This window comes from Hirundo rustica, chromosome 3, assembly GCF_015227805.2.
Source record: "Hirundo rustica isolate bHirRus1 chromosome 3, bHirRus1.pri.v3, whole genome shotgun sequence".
NCBI classification, from domain to species: domain Eukaryota; kingdom Metazoa; phylum Chordata; class Aves; order Passeriformes; family Hirundinidae; genus Hirundo; species Hirundo rustica.
In genome coordinates this window covers 39779172-39794275 of record NC_053452.1, presented here as the reverse complement: position 1 = coordinate 39794275, position 15104 = coordinate 39779172, and positions in this window count along the sequence as shown.

Below are 15104 nucleotides of genomic sequence, written 5' to 3'. Positions count from 1 at the left end.
TCTGTGATACTTTTACAAGTAGCCCATTATTTTGAGGAATTTCTAATTCTTTGTTGCTTCCTGTAAACAAAAATGGAGTAATAGATACTTTGAGGTCTGCCTTAGAAGTCAAGAGCATTTCAGACTACGGAAGGGCTGTTTTCTAATGTGGACCTATGTTCACATCTCTACAGGTACCAAAAGAACAATATGAAACTATTGACTACCTTGTTTCCAGGCTTCAGTTCTGATCTCAATCTTACAGCTTAGGAACTGTCTGGGAGGATTAACAAAGGCCAAGATATTGATGGACTGCATCTAACACACTGCAAAGGTGATTACTTCTAGTATTTCCCCATGATAGTGATCCTACAAGATATTGAAAGGTCCACAGAAGAAACAGGAAAGCTTACTTCAAAGGAAGAGAAATATCCTTTTAATTCACTGGATCGCAAACCACTCATAACCACTCAGTGTACCAAAGTATTGCAATGTTAGAGTGCTGAAAGACAGGAGCAAGGGTTGAATTGCAAAACTATTCTGGCTCTTTATTCCATAAGTGATCTTGGGGTAAACAAAATTAGGAGACAGGGCTGGAAGGAGAAGGTTGACTCTGCTAGGTAAGCCTAGTCCAATAAAGCTTTACCTTGTCTTCTTGTAATGGCAGATGGTTTAGGTAGACTGGCTTAATTCATCCAGGGAGCATACAAGCTAGTACACTTTGCTGGGCAAGGCCTGTATTTTTACATGATTTAGAAAACAACATTATATTTATTCAAATTGACACACAGCTACATATTGCATACTATATTATTTGTTCTATTTTGCATGGAAAATTATTGCTTCACAATTCTGAAATATCTATTAAATTAAGGAAATATTTTTTTAAACCTCTGCATCTTTTTCAATATTTTTCTGAATCAGAGGAATTCTTTTTAAGTATTGTTCTCCTTTTACCCCAGTTTTGGTATTAATGAGCTACAAAAGTCAAATTCAGTCTAACCCAGAGACTATTCATTGCACATTCATGAAGTAAAATAGAGGCATAACAGCAAATGATGATTTATGAAAAAATATTAAAATAAGGGAGTTTTTGGCATAGGCCACATATAATGAGTACTAGTGTCACAAAGTATTCCTAAACCCAGTCATGCATATTCTGCTTTATATTAAATATTTGTGTCTCAGAGGTCTGGAAAGGACTCAGAAGACCTTTTCAACAGGACATTGAATAGATAAAGATCTTGTTAGATCAAATATATACCAACTTGTGCATGAGTAAATGATGCTGAATGTACTATTCACCGTGTGGATAGAAAATCAAAAGAGATGTTTTAGAGGGGCAGAGCCTTCTCTGGAGAAGCTTGCTGGACCTTTCCTGACTGAAAAGAATAATTCATGTGTAAACACTGCCAAAACTAAGGGCAAAATCCAGGGTAAAGTAGTAAAATGAAATGTGAAAGGATAAATTTGAAAAGGTGCTGTGCCTCCATGCCCATCTCTTGGGATAATAACTTGTCTCCCCAGGAGTTTTTCTAATACCTGTATTGGCAAAGTCACTCTTTTTCTCCCCTACACGCACTGCAAGTGGAAGTGAAAAAAAGGATGTTGTCCATTGGCTTCTGGCACCACTTCCCTGAATGACATCTTTTATCTCATGAGAGTTGTGCCGGCATAGCAGAACTGGTTCCATATCCCTCCCTGGAAGCAAATTCTTGTTGGCCGAGTGTTTTGGGTTTTGTCATCCCAGCAGGCTGGACAAAAATAAGTCATTCATTCCACGTGCCTTGCTCAAGCTTGAAGGCAGCTGGTGTCCTAAAATATAAACTTTTGTTATTCTCATGATCTCTCTTCCAAGAAAATAGACTGCTATTCCTGAATTAGAAACCAGCATCAGAAGCTCAAGTACGCTTCTGTCAGGTCTTTAATCCAGAAATTCTGTTCATAGAATGTTGCATTAACCGATGTATCTCTTTCAGGCCAAACACAGAATTTTTAGATTTAGGCTTTTGTTTCATGTCAGATGGATTTTGGCCAATATTGAGACCATGAGTGGGGCCTTTCACTGTCCTTTCAGAACACTGCAGAATAATGTGGCATAACCTATAGATCATTTATCCACAACTTACACACAGCTCTAGCTGAGTTCTAGTATATCAACTGCTTAACAACCAAGAGTGTCCATCGTTTCTGCCAAAGGGGAAACTCATACAGGATATATGTGAAACTGCAACATGAGTACACATGAGGATTATAAAGCTAACTGCTCTGAACTGAACCAAACTAAAACAACAGGGCTAATTCTGTCTTCTTTTGGGCAGTGCCACCTTCTGAGGTTTACGAATGGCATGCCAGGGTTCGCATAAACTATGAAGCCAGGGGAATAATAGACAGAATGAAATGACTGTAGAAGGTTAATAGAGAACTCAGAATCAGTTTTGAATTATCTTATAGCTGACCTCAAAAAAAGTGTGCAAGGAATGGATTGCATTTGTATTGAGTGAGACTGGGCTTGGAGGCTAGGAACCACTGAAGCTGAGATTCCAAGAGACGAAAACAGAGATAGAGAGCAGGAGAATAGATGGAGGAGAGGCAGGAGGAAGAGGCAGACAAAGTAGCTGAATCAGTCTTTTGGGGGGTTTATGTTCACAAGATGCTTGATGACTTCAAAAGATGGATTTGGGCAGGAGGACTCCCAAGCCAACAAACTCATACCTTGCTTTTCCCCCCCAAAAAATGAGTATTTTTCATTCCCAAATCTTGAGTGGCTGAAGAAGGAGGCTGTGATGAAGAGGAATATGCTCCAGAATACCCAGCCAGGTGAGGAATAGCCCACTCCAGCTTTCTCTCTCTCATCTCTTCCATCTTTCAGCTGAACATCGCCCCCAGCTGCTGGCCATCACCCAAACTGGCTTTCCAAAATTCCACAAAAGAAAGGAAAAATGCCCTCTCTAATGTGACTTTAGGTCTTCAATTGGATGGGGTGACACCATTGTTTGGGCTCCTCTGTACAAGAGAGACATGAAGATTCTGGAGTGCGCCCAGTGGAGGGCTACAAAGTTGGTCAAGGTACTGGAGCATCTCTCTTACAAGGCTGAGGGAGCTGGGCCTGCTCAGCCTCAAGAAGAGGTGACTGAGAGGGGACCTCCTTGGTGTCTGTCAGTATCTGAAGGTGGGTTGCCAAGAGGATGCAGCCAGGCTCCTCTTGCTGATGCCAAGCAATAGGATAAGAGGAAATGGGATGAAACTGATGCCCAGAAAGTTCCACCTGAATATGAGGAAGAATTTCTTTTCTGTGCAAGTGACTGAGCACTGGAACAGATTGTCCAGAGATGTTGTGGAGTCTCTCCCACCGGAGAGAACCAAGAACCTCCTGGACACAATCCTTTGCAGTGGGCCCTAGGATGATCCTGCTGGGCACGGAGGGTTGGACCAAATGACCCACTGTGGTCCCTTCCAACCTGACCTATTCTGTGATTGTTAAGGAAGGAGACATCTTTCTGCTAGGAAAATTAAGAGTTAAGAGGGCTGTTGATTCTGTCTGTGTAATATTCCCAAATGGCACTGTTGTAAAAATGGTAAAAAAGTTCAGATCTACATAATCTCTGAATACTTTCTTGCACTCAGGAGTAAGGTAGATGGAAAGATTATTATGTTCTTCAATACAGTTCTCAGATGCAAAATATCAGTCATGCCAATCATGATAATGGTTGGGGCAAAGAGACAGGTAAGATCAACATCTACTTGGTCTGCCTTGTGGGACACAGTTAAAGAATAAATCAGCACAGGTGAGTAATGTAGACACAGGCTTAAAACAGTGAAAATGCCACTGTCACCCTTCTCCATTTTAAGGCTTGACACTTTATGTGATTCTTAATGTCCACTAAATCCTACATCCCTATCTGTCACAGCAAGGTGTCCTCTGAATAGAGCAGTGGCTGCCTGCTGCTGCTTTGGAAAGAGCAGAGAAAAAGTAGAGGCTCATCACTCTGCAAAGGAGCTGGACACTATCGAAGAAACCAGCTTAAGTGAAGGGCATTCCTTACAGGCATCTTTGCTGTCATTGCTAATAGCACTGCACTGGACTGACAACAGCTCAAGGCAAGTGTAGATGGAAAACAAACAACACGTCTGCCACAAGCACATTAGTTAGTAAAGCTTTTGTTACACCTCAATTCATTGTCTAGTTGGGAGTCAGGACTAGTTATTAAACATTTCAGAGAGAGGAACGATTGCTATGACAACAACAAATGAATAATTCATCTGAAGGGAAGAGGGGACATTCAGTAATGGAACAATTGCTAAAATTCTTCTTAAAGGATTTGTGTGCATCAAAAGCAATAATAATAATAAAGAAAGCATTTCAATCTATGCTGTCTTGCTAACTGCAGCTTAAAAAATATCTGTCATCTTTGCTGGCTTGAATAATACAAATTAGAGTACAAAGTCTGCAGTTTCTTACTTCTTATAAATAAACAGCAAGGGCACAAAAGCCCCATCAGGTAGCCTCTCTGAAAATTGACGTTTTGAGTGTCTGGACTTGGTTAAAATTTTGGGTTTTGTTTTTATCGCAAATGTTGAGCCATAGAAGTCAGTGACATGACTCAGAGTAGAATACTATAAAGCAATTTTCTTTAGATAAGTTATATTTCCATGGGAACTTTCCAGTCTCTTCCAGAAGAATTTAAAGGAATGGGGAAAAGTAATTGTAATACAAAAATGAAAGTGGTCTCATCCTCTCCATTGCTTTAAGTATCATTCCAATCTCTTACCAATAAGGCTTTGGCCTTGCATTTTGTTTGATTCTCTTCAAAATGCAACATAGAATTTTTAACAAAGCTAGGGAATTCTTACTAAGAATACTTTTTTTTTTTTTAAGCTGGTTCATCTTTCCTTTCAAATAAAGATAGTGGTCTATAAAGTAATTAAATACTGATCCCTTAGAAAACTACCTTAAATAAATCTACAAAAGCAAACAGTGTAGACACTTGAAGTGAAAGTTTTCCTGGCCTGTTTTCTCCCTCTGGACTTGAAAGAGAAGCTGTTTTGGAGACTGTCCATGATGCCAGTTCAGGCTTTTTTCTTTCTTCTTGTACCATGGAGAAGAGTGTAGCCTGCTTACCATGTATTCACACACAAAGAAACCTAGATGAGATCAATACAGAGAAAAATCTATTCTGCATCTGAAAGGAAGGGAAGATCATTTATTGTTTTAAAGGCAGTAGTATATGAAGGTGATTGACAAAGGAAGCCAGAAAGGAAAAAAACCCTAGGATTTTTTTTTACCCAGTGAAAAAGAAATGTACCCAGCTCTGAAATTTTAAACTGTAAGCCTCTTCCATGTCTCTGATTACATAAATAAATACATTAAAATACAGCAATATAGATTAGGGTTTTAAAATTATATTTGAGTAACTTAAGGAAATTTGAATGATAAGGCAATTATCATATCAATTAAGGTGATTAGTTTAATAAAGTTTGATACCTGGTACTGTTTGCATAAAATAAATTTAAGAGCCTTTTTTCCCTGCAGTATAAAAACCAGTTGCTGTGGCTACATTGCTGTATTATTATACTCAGTAAATTGTCCTTAGGATTTTTTACTAGCACCGAAACTGATAAGAAAGAAGGCCATAATTCCTTTATCTGCTAAATGGTACAGGATCTGAAATTGTGCCTGACAAATCAACTTTGTAGAAAGTTTTAAAGCTCATATTCATGATTACTGATAGATCACTGGGGTTTTTTTTGTTTTTCTTTTCCCTCGCATAGAAACTAATGCGATTCATTTCAGAGATCTCAAATTCAAAATTATTAATCTTTAAAAGTCAGGTGTGGACTTAATGTAGCAGTGAATTCCAGAAATAAGTTATACTTTGCCTTCCTCAATGAGACTTTTAAATGTGCTTTGGATTTACATTTTCCATTCAGTCTTTTTCCCCTTCTATTTTGAAACAAGTTTAAAAAACCTCCTCCTTTACCTTTTCCACATATTAATTTCTTCTTTCATTCTTCCTTACACAACAGCTTTCATATGCTCTCTGATGATGAATTAAGCAGATGAAGAAAGAGTGCACTGGGAAAAAACAAAAACAAAACAAAAAACAAACAACCAAAAAACATCAACAACAAAAAACAAGAGAAGAACAGATAATAGGTCTTTTCAATTTGCAAGGCAGAACTGCCTAAGATCAGGAGTCACTGATGTGGGCTGCCCACACCTGCAGGCACAGCAGGGATGTGAAGCAAAGTATAGCACCTTGCCATGAGGAAGAATAACAGGGTTACCTGGCTAGAGAATTTAGCTCCAGCTGGCTGTGGAGCTCATGAGACTTCGTGAGCAATATGGAAGACTCAGGACTTGTTCATATAGCAAGATCAGTGTCTGTGATGCAATTTCTTCACTCTCTTGTGGGGACTCAGGAAAAAGACAAGGTTATTACACAAAGTAAGTATATTTTTGCAGCAGCTGATGAGAGATAGAAGTCCCATCTGTGCACAGGCTGACTTACTGCATGGTTCAGTCCCACCAGGATGAAGCTGTAAATTACCATTAGACTTCTATGTGTTTCAACAGCTGAACTTGCCTACGTAGATTCTACAGGTAGGTTTTACAGGTGAAAACAGAATTGTGAAATGGTGTCTCCTCTTCACCTGTGTTCTCTCAATAAGGGATGTGCTCCCTGGCCCAGATACAATCACCTTCCACAATCCAACTTTTCTGAATCTCCATGCAAATTATCTCCATGATTTTCCTGTAAAGACGTGTCTATAATTCCTATGTTGTATTGAGAACAGAAATGCAAGTGTCCAGATACCAAGGAGAAAGCTCACTCTAGGGCTGTTCCTAACCTAAAGGAATGTGTAAATCTCATTGATTTCAATAAGTAATGAAGGAAAACAGCTTACTTGCAAAATGTCCAGAAAGAGGGAAATGTGAAATTGTACAAGTCATGCTAACCTAAAGATATTTCCAGTTCAGTCATGCTGTCAAAACATTTAGATAGTCCAGGACAATACTTGAACATCATCTGTGAGTATGCAGCCAACATCAAATGTGGTTTACTCATTGTTTCTCTGGAATTGCTGTGGATGTACATGGTTATTATGCTTTATGGGAAGAAATAAGAAAAAAATGTGTCAATTCCCATTTAGTTAGTTTAGTTAGTTTAACTCTAAATTATCTCAGTCAACATTGCCAGTAATGTCATGTAATAGAGTAAAAGCCTTCTAAAGATGCCCTCTGAAACTTGTAATTTGAGAAACACAATAATGAAAGGAGTGTTCTTCTGTCTCTTTTTTTTATAAGCCATCAAATATAGAGGCCTATTGTGAAGTTGTGTTTATTGCAAATAATGCAGCAGTTCTTCATGGAGAATTTGGCCAGTTATGTCAAAAATAGATACCCAAAGTTGGGTTTAAGTTTGCACAGATCAATTAGCAGCTTCTGTTAATGTCAGTTAGAGTGAGAGCATTCATCAGCTAATCATCACTCAGTAGTTTAAGTTTTACATAGGTCTACTCATGTCTTTATTTGATTGTCTTTTCTCTTGTGTTGACAGTTCAGGCTGCTGCAGATCTAAGGTCTCTGAGTGGGAAACGGGGTAGGAACAACTTGTGCCAAACCTACAGCTATTGTTACTGAGCTCGTCTGTATAATTTATGAGAAGCAGAAGTGGAAGAAAAGCAAGGTGAGTATGAATTCAGATTTAATGGTCTTGATTGCAAGCCATTTGTGTCTGCCTTTCAGTTATTTGAGTGCTTGGGGTCTTCTATTAAAGCAAAGTATTATAGATTATATTAAAGTAAAGTAAACATCAGCCTGAAATGCACAAACATTAACCAGGAGAATACTTCATGTAGGGTAAAATGTCTTATTTAGACTTTGTGCTGGGATGAAGAATTAAGCAAATCATCCAGAAAGAAAGAGGTTGAATTGTGTAACAAAGCGTCAAAGTATGAACTGTGAATGGGGAGTCAGTGGAACAAACTCTTTGCAAATGATCTGTAGGCCTGGAACAAATTGGTGATGGCATTTCCATGCAATCTCTATTAAGCATGAGACTTTTATATTCTGGATGAGGATAGTTTCCCAGAGAAGAGGATGCATGTACCTGCTTGGAAATTCTTCCCATGCTTAATCGATTTATTTGCTCACATTTGCAAATGTACAGGATGCCATCCTGCTAAAGTGTCCTATCACAACAAATTGTCCAGAGCAACAACAAATTGCTCCATCCTTGAAAATATTTGATACTTGACATGGTATGGTCATGGGTGACCTGCTGTAGCAGACCTGCTTTGAGCAAGAATGCCTGACTAGATGACCTTCACCATGACCAATGTAATCTGTTCTTTGATTCCTTCATTTATTCCTATGTTTAACTTCATCCTGTCAAATGCTTTGCTGAGGAAGAACTGTTCATCTCAAATCAAGTCTAAGGCAGCCATTGCACTTTTACACCAGAGAACTGGTGGTGTAAATGGAAACAAATGTAGAGATGGATCCAGCATTGCCCATGACTTTGGGTAGTTCCATCTATGAGCCTAGCATGCTATGTGCTGTCATGGTGAGCTGATGACACGACAGCAAAGAGAGGACTTTGCTTTCACAATGCACAGGTGTGACACTAGTTACCCAGTATGGATGGTAATAGTGGACCACCGCTAGTTTTGTATCTCACGTTCTCCTGCCGGAAGAAGAGGAGAGTAAGCAATTTATCATACTCTCTTTAGGGTAAATCAAACTAGTGCCCAAATGAAACTGAATTCTCCCTATAGCACACACCTGAAATACACTTTACTTCAGGATATGCACATTGAACTAACCATTCCAGTATTTTTTATAGGCATGATCTGAGTTTTAGCTATTTGAATTGTTGTTTTTCCAAAAATATCCTAAAGAATTTTCCCATTTGCCTGCTTAAAACAAAACAAACAAAACACCCCTATAACTAGAAAGGGGAAATCAGACTGAGTGGTGGATTAGTCTTTTTTAAAGAACAGATTCATCACAGCCATTCTTAGAATCATAGACTTGTTGAGATTGGAAAAAAGACCTTTAAGATCATGTTAATTTTTAAACTGTGTTGCCATGTCATGCTTAAAAAAGCATGCTGCAAGCTAATAAAGGAATACAGGAGAGCTACTTGAGTTAGTTGATCCTTAAAAAAAGCTAAGTTATTTAAAGAGGGAAAAGAAAAAGAATTAACTTTTGAATATCCTGCTTGCATTATGGTACATGCATCTATCAACAGATGAGAGAGGCAACTTAAATCTCAGCAAGTAGAAGTAAAGGCATACATGTCCTACTGTGATTTTAATTCAGTGTATAATTATCTAACAGGGAAAAAAATGAGTACTTTCGAGATAATTTAGAGGTATTGGTAAAGTATTCAGTGGTTAGCATTGTAGGAAATTATTAGAAGGTAAACCAATGAGAAGTCAATAGGGAGAAGCAAATCTGTTTTGTTATATCAAATTGTGGTAGCTGTGCTCATGATCTAGTTGCTGTTCAAGATCAGTTTTCAAAGATAAGGTTCTTCTGATTGGCGTGCCAGACAATATTAGATGCTGTGCCATGTCCTGCTTTAATCATAGAATCATAGAATCTATGATTTGTGTTGAAAGGGACCTTAGGGATCATCTAGTTCCAGTTCCCCTGTCATGGGCAGGGACACCTTCCCCTAGACGAGGTTGCTCAGAACCCAGTTCAAAATTGTCTTGAAGTCTACTGATCTATACAAGTGTGAAAAAGGACTCGATGAACTGAGAATGTAGGAGAAGAAGAATGTAAGCAGTAGTCTAAATTGAGTTAGTGATATTATGTGAGTTACTGATGTTGTTTTCCTTCCTGCACGGAAGATTCATGGCTTCATTTTTTTATCCTAGGACCCAGATTTGCTGTCAGGTGGTAGTACCAAAAAATACAGGTAATGAATACTGCTCAGCTAAAATTGCATCTTCTCAATGTGTAATTAAATTTATTTCATTTCCAAGTGTCTTTTGTACACAACTCACTGGATGTTAAAAACTCTGTGAAAAGAATAATATTGGAAAAATATTATGGCAAGTACTGCTTCTAGTAAAAACCTTTGTTCCAGGGTCTGGGAATCTCATACAGCCATTGCTAGCAGACATCAGCTGAAGACTGAATTTCTAAATCACCTACTGCCATGGATTCTGGGTCATCTCCATTCAACTTCTTGTTGCAAAGATCCTTTAAGATACCCTGAGAAAGAAAAGCAGTCTAAAACTAAAGCCTGCTTTGCTTTCCTAATATATCATGAGATTTGCAATGTGATAAGAGGTATTAAATTTAGCTCTCTCCTGAGTGTAGAGAGGTTGGTCGAAATTCAAGATAATTAATGTAGTCAGGCTATGCTGACACCCCTCTATATCTCCCCAGAGCACTTACGACATGTATATCAGAAAGGTCTTTAGAGATAAAAGAAGTGTAAGGTGAGAGCTTTAATCTCAGATGGGGCTTAATGACTTGGACATTGCTCATGATAATAACTGTGAGCACTCTAAGAAGGGGAGCACATTTCTGTAGTTATTTAAAAGATTGTTTCCTTCTGCCATTTTTTCAATTACAACCTACAAAATCACAAGTCATTTTGGACATACAATAATGGGCAGCTCTCTGAACAAGCAGCTTAGAAGACAAGATTATCTCCTTAAAAGACAGTATCAGAGAAAAGAGGCAATAGAGAGTTTTTTTTCTTTTCTTTTCAACTTTAAAAAATATTAAGATCTTTTAACTTGTTTAAAGGGCATGTGTACACTAAAGTAGACAAAAAGCTGGAAAAAATAAAGCACTAAGAACCAGTTATGTTTCAATGGAAGGGACTGAAGTGAGCCATATGATGAAAAATTATATGACTGGCTTTTTCAGAGTAGGTTTCCATTTCCAGAACGGAAATTATCTGAAGATTAATGGTTCCTTCCAAGACAATCTTCAGTAAAGAGCTCAGCAAGTCATCAGCAATGAGAGCTATTCTTAGCTTGCAGCTTGGGTGTCTATGATTGTGGGGCAGTATACAGAGATCTCCCTCCAGTTGTAGTGGTGGGCACCAATTGCCCCCACAGGCACATGGTGGCAGTTTGGAGAGATCCTTAGAGAGGCATCTGACATAACCCCAGTCTGCATTACTGCTGCCTGTTTCAAGGGCCTATCCAGCCTTTTTGGGAAACTACAGGAAGGAGTAGTCTCATGCGTCTAAATGAGATGCCAGCAAACCTTCGTACCATCTGCTAAGGCTTGCCTGTGTTTCTTACTTGTAAAGTGTTAGTAATATAATTTCAAACTCTTGAAATTGAATAACTTGAGATCAAAATAGTCTTCTTATCTCTACATAGCCATTTATAATTATATCCAGTTTGTTTTGTGCTTGCATGTATGGTGGTCGTCATTTAGAGAGTGGCATCCTTGCCACACGGTGATGTTAGAAGTAACAAATCTCTGCGCTATGTACAGAAGGTTGTTGCAGTCAGTATTCAAATGTTATTTTTTTAAATGGTACCTATAGTAGGGTGTGTATTTTCCACATGCAACCATAGTAATATTCACATGCTTCCCCTGTAGGAATCGAACAGGAAAAATACAAATGCATGAGGCTCCTGCTTCTACTCAGTGTTCCAGCTCCAGTGAGCAGTGATGACTATGTGTATGGTACATAAATTGTCCCACTGAAAGAAGAGGGAGAATGAAAATTAGCAAAACTCCCAAGAGAAATTTTTGAAAGTTTCCAAGTATATGTGAGACTTTTACTGTCTGAAATTGTCATTTGCTCATGGTTTACAAAAGGAGATCACGAGCAACAATTATGGAGTATCTTCCTAGCTGCCAATTGCAGTTATAGTATTAGAAATGATTTGCATGGCTGTAGGGAGGGAGCACCTTGCAATTCAAAATGCATAATTTGTTTAGAGACAGCCATGGGTGAAAGGAGCCTTAAGCTAAGTCTTAACTAACTTGGAAGGTTTCTAGCAGGTTATGGCAGTGAAACTGTAATGAATGACAAATGCTTAAGGCCAGTCACTGGGAGAAATCTCAAGTGCCTTCATTCAAGAACCTACTTAAAAATTTATGATACAATTAATATACATACATATATATCTACACGTATCCCTACAACAGCACACAGAACCCCAGCCCACAAAATAGCTCTGGGAAAGTTCAGAATATGAGAAGGAAGTAAAAAATCTTTGAACAAAGGTTTTCCTGTGGAACATCTGGTCTATACGTTTTTGAGTGACTTTTTGTGAGACTTGTTAGAAAAAGGCAGTTTGAGATAAATGAGTAATATTTGTTCAGGGGAAATGAAGAGAGGAAAAGCAAATGCTGATGGATTTTTCTCTGCAAAAGGGAAGATTTCAAGGTGACTTAGAAGCATTCGAAATGATAAAGGACTTGGTTAAAGCTGAAAAAGATAAACAACATTCACCAATGAGGAGATGAAAACATGCCTTTGCAATAGCCTCTAACTGGATTTTGTGTTATTTGGGCTTTAGCCGGGGAAACGTAGCGTGGCTTGACAACAGGAGGGACTACCTGTAATTAATTTCTAGGTTTAAAGGTGCAAGCTACCCAGAAAAACCTTAGCTCTTTTTAATGAAAGCAGTTATTATTTGGAACGGAGATGAACAAAGAAAGGGGTTTATTTATGTAGTTAAATTATGACTTGTACAGAAAAATTAAACAGGGTGGGTGGAAACATTCTGCACAGATGTGAATTGATCTTATGTGTGTCTATACTGACAGAGGAAGGGGCAAACCATCTGGATTAAATGGAAAAAAAGTAGCTCTCCATAATGTTCATGAGAAAACCAAAAAGTTATTTTATTGAAGCCTGAAATATTTTTCACTTTGGCACAGTTTTGTGGTTTTGTCTTTCAGCCAGGGAAAAGCTTTCAGTACTGAAAATATGGGGTTTTTTGTTACTAGGTCATTTTCTTGAAGCAGTTTTTGAATAGAACTAGGACGACACAAAATCTGTTAACTTTTTCATGGGGAAGCTTCAAGTCTTCGGGATACTGTTCTGCTTTAGTATTGCTATGGTAGTTTATGGTTGCTTTACAGAGATTTAGAAGAAAGATTGCCTTTATTTTAAAGAGCTGAAAAAAAGATGCATAGAATTTTCGAGATGTTCCCAAAACACAGAAAACTATTAGCGTTAAGTCCATTTTTCCAAACATTCAGTTTAAAACACAAAACTCTGAGTTATCTACACTTTCAGTAAGGAAGTGATGATAAAGTGATAGGGAATTTACCTCTATATTACTCTAAGGAAGGCTGGAAAAAACATGGAGCAGGGATAAGGTAGAAATTGTGGGTATAAATGCTCTTGGCATGTTTTAACTGCAAATTAAGGCATATTTGTGGTTGTTAACAGCATCTTTGATAAGAACTTTTTAGGAAACTTCTCGGTCTGACCATTTAGGAGGCACTCTGGCAATCACACTCCCACCACCAGTGGCTTTAACCTCTGGGACTGAATCCACTTCTCACGGGTGGCTGCAGTAAGCCAATGGATGCCCCACTTCATTCTCTACACGATTCACTCTCACACAGCCAGGCCGGGTTTCCTAAATGCCATGATACCAGATTTCCCATAGCAGTCTCATACCCCCAGTTCCTTTAATTTTATCATGGTGCAGCAGCAGAATGATATCTCAAGCTACTGCCTCTGGGGAGAGACCCCCCCAAAAAAGGAAAAACTGGGCTATTTGCCCTCATAGTCTATGCACAGAGGGGTCTTCCAGCTGTTGATTTCATTTCCTCTGCGGGGGCTTCAGAGCCAGGACAGCTCTGCAGTGTGAAACAAAACATAGTAAGTTTTGCTGAAACAAATGAAAATCCTAATGTAGACACATCAAAAATCACTCAGGACTTCTGATGCATCTTTTAAGTGTGCACTTCCTGAATACTTTTTCTTAGACAATCCAAGTCATCATTCAGGATTTACAGTATTCTCTACAGTGGGAAACAATTTGTCCATCATGATGACATATCTCTGAAAACAGGATTTTCAGTACTGGTGAGGCTGCGCCTCAAGTACTGTGTCTGGTTTTGGGCACCTCACTACATGAAGGATATTTTGCTTCTCTAGTGTCCAGAGAAGGGCAAGCTTTTCAGATGAGTAGCAAGGCAGAATAACTCATCTGTGTCCAATCTTTTTTTTTCTCATACCAACTGCACACTAAAAACTGATGATTTTCCACAGTTTTCTGAAATATTTTGCCATATAGGAAGTACATAACTGCTGTGCAATCCCATTGGATTTGATCCTACTAAACTCTCCTTTTATGTCTTTGCTCCTTATTGCATATCCTGTGGAGTCAGATGAAACCCCTTATGGTTGACTGCAAGGGCTCCCCATTGGTTTTTTATTGTCTCATTATCAATTTTGCTCAGTTTATGAATAAAGGGATCATTTTTATGAATAGGAATTCATATAGCCTGGGAACCTAGTAGCCTGGGTTTTGCAGGTCGAGCTGTGTTCCCTTCTGCTTCTGAAATTATCACCACTAATAAAGAATCTGCAGCTGGGGGCTCAGCTGACAACTGGTGCACGGAGTTGCTCTTCCACAGCTGCAGTAGAGCTGCGATAGGAACTGAAGCAGGAGCTTTTTTTTTTTTTTTCCTTGTAACTGAAACAAGCAGGTAACAGGTGACTACATAGAAGGCAAAAAATTGAAACTATTTAAGGTACCTCTATGCTTATTTTGATTTCTAAATGGTCACAAAACCTCATCTTGACCATTCTCTTGCTCTACACATGATGTGCCCCAAGAGGTATCTTCTGCAACTTTTCACTCTATTCTATCTTTATTCCTACTTTGTAGTTGTCATGAACATAATTTTTGGCTTCTGCACCGTGTCCAGTAGGGCAATGATTTCCCCTCTGTACCTGGCACTGGTGAGGTCAGCCCTTGAGCCCAGTCTTCAGTTCTGGGTCGCTTAAAACAAGAAAACATTGAGGTGCTGGAGCAAGTTTAGAGAATGGCAACTTTGAAGGGTCTGGAACACAACTCTGATGAGGAGCAGCTGAGGGAGCTGGGATCATTTAGCCTGGAGAACAGGAGACTCAGTGGGGGACTTGACACTTTCTAGAACTGTC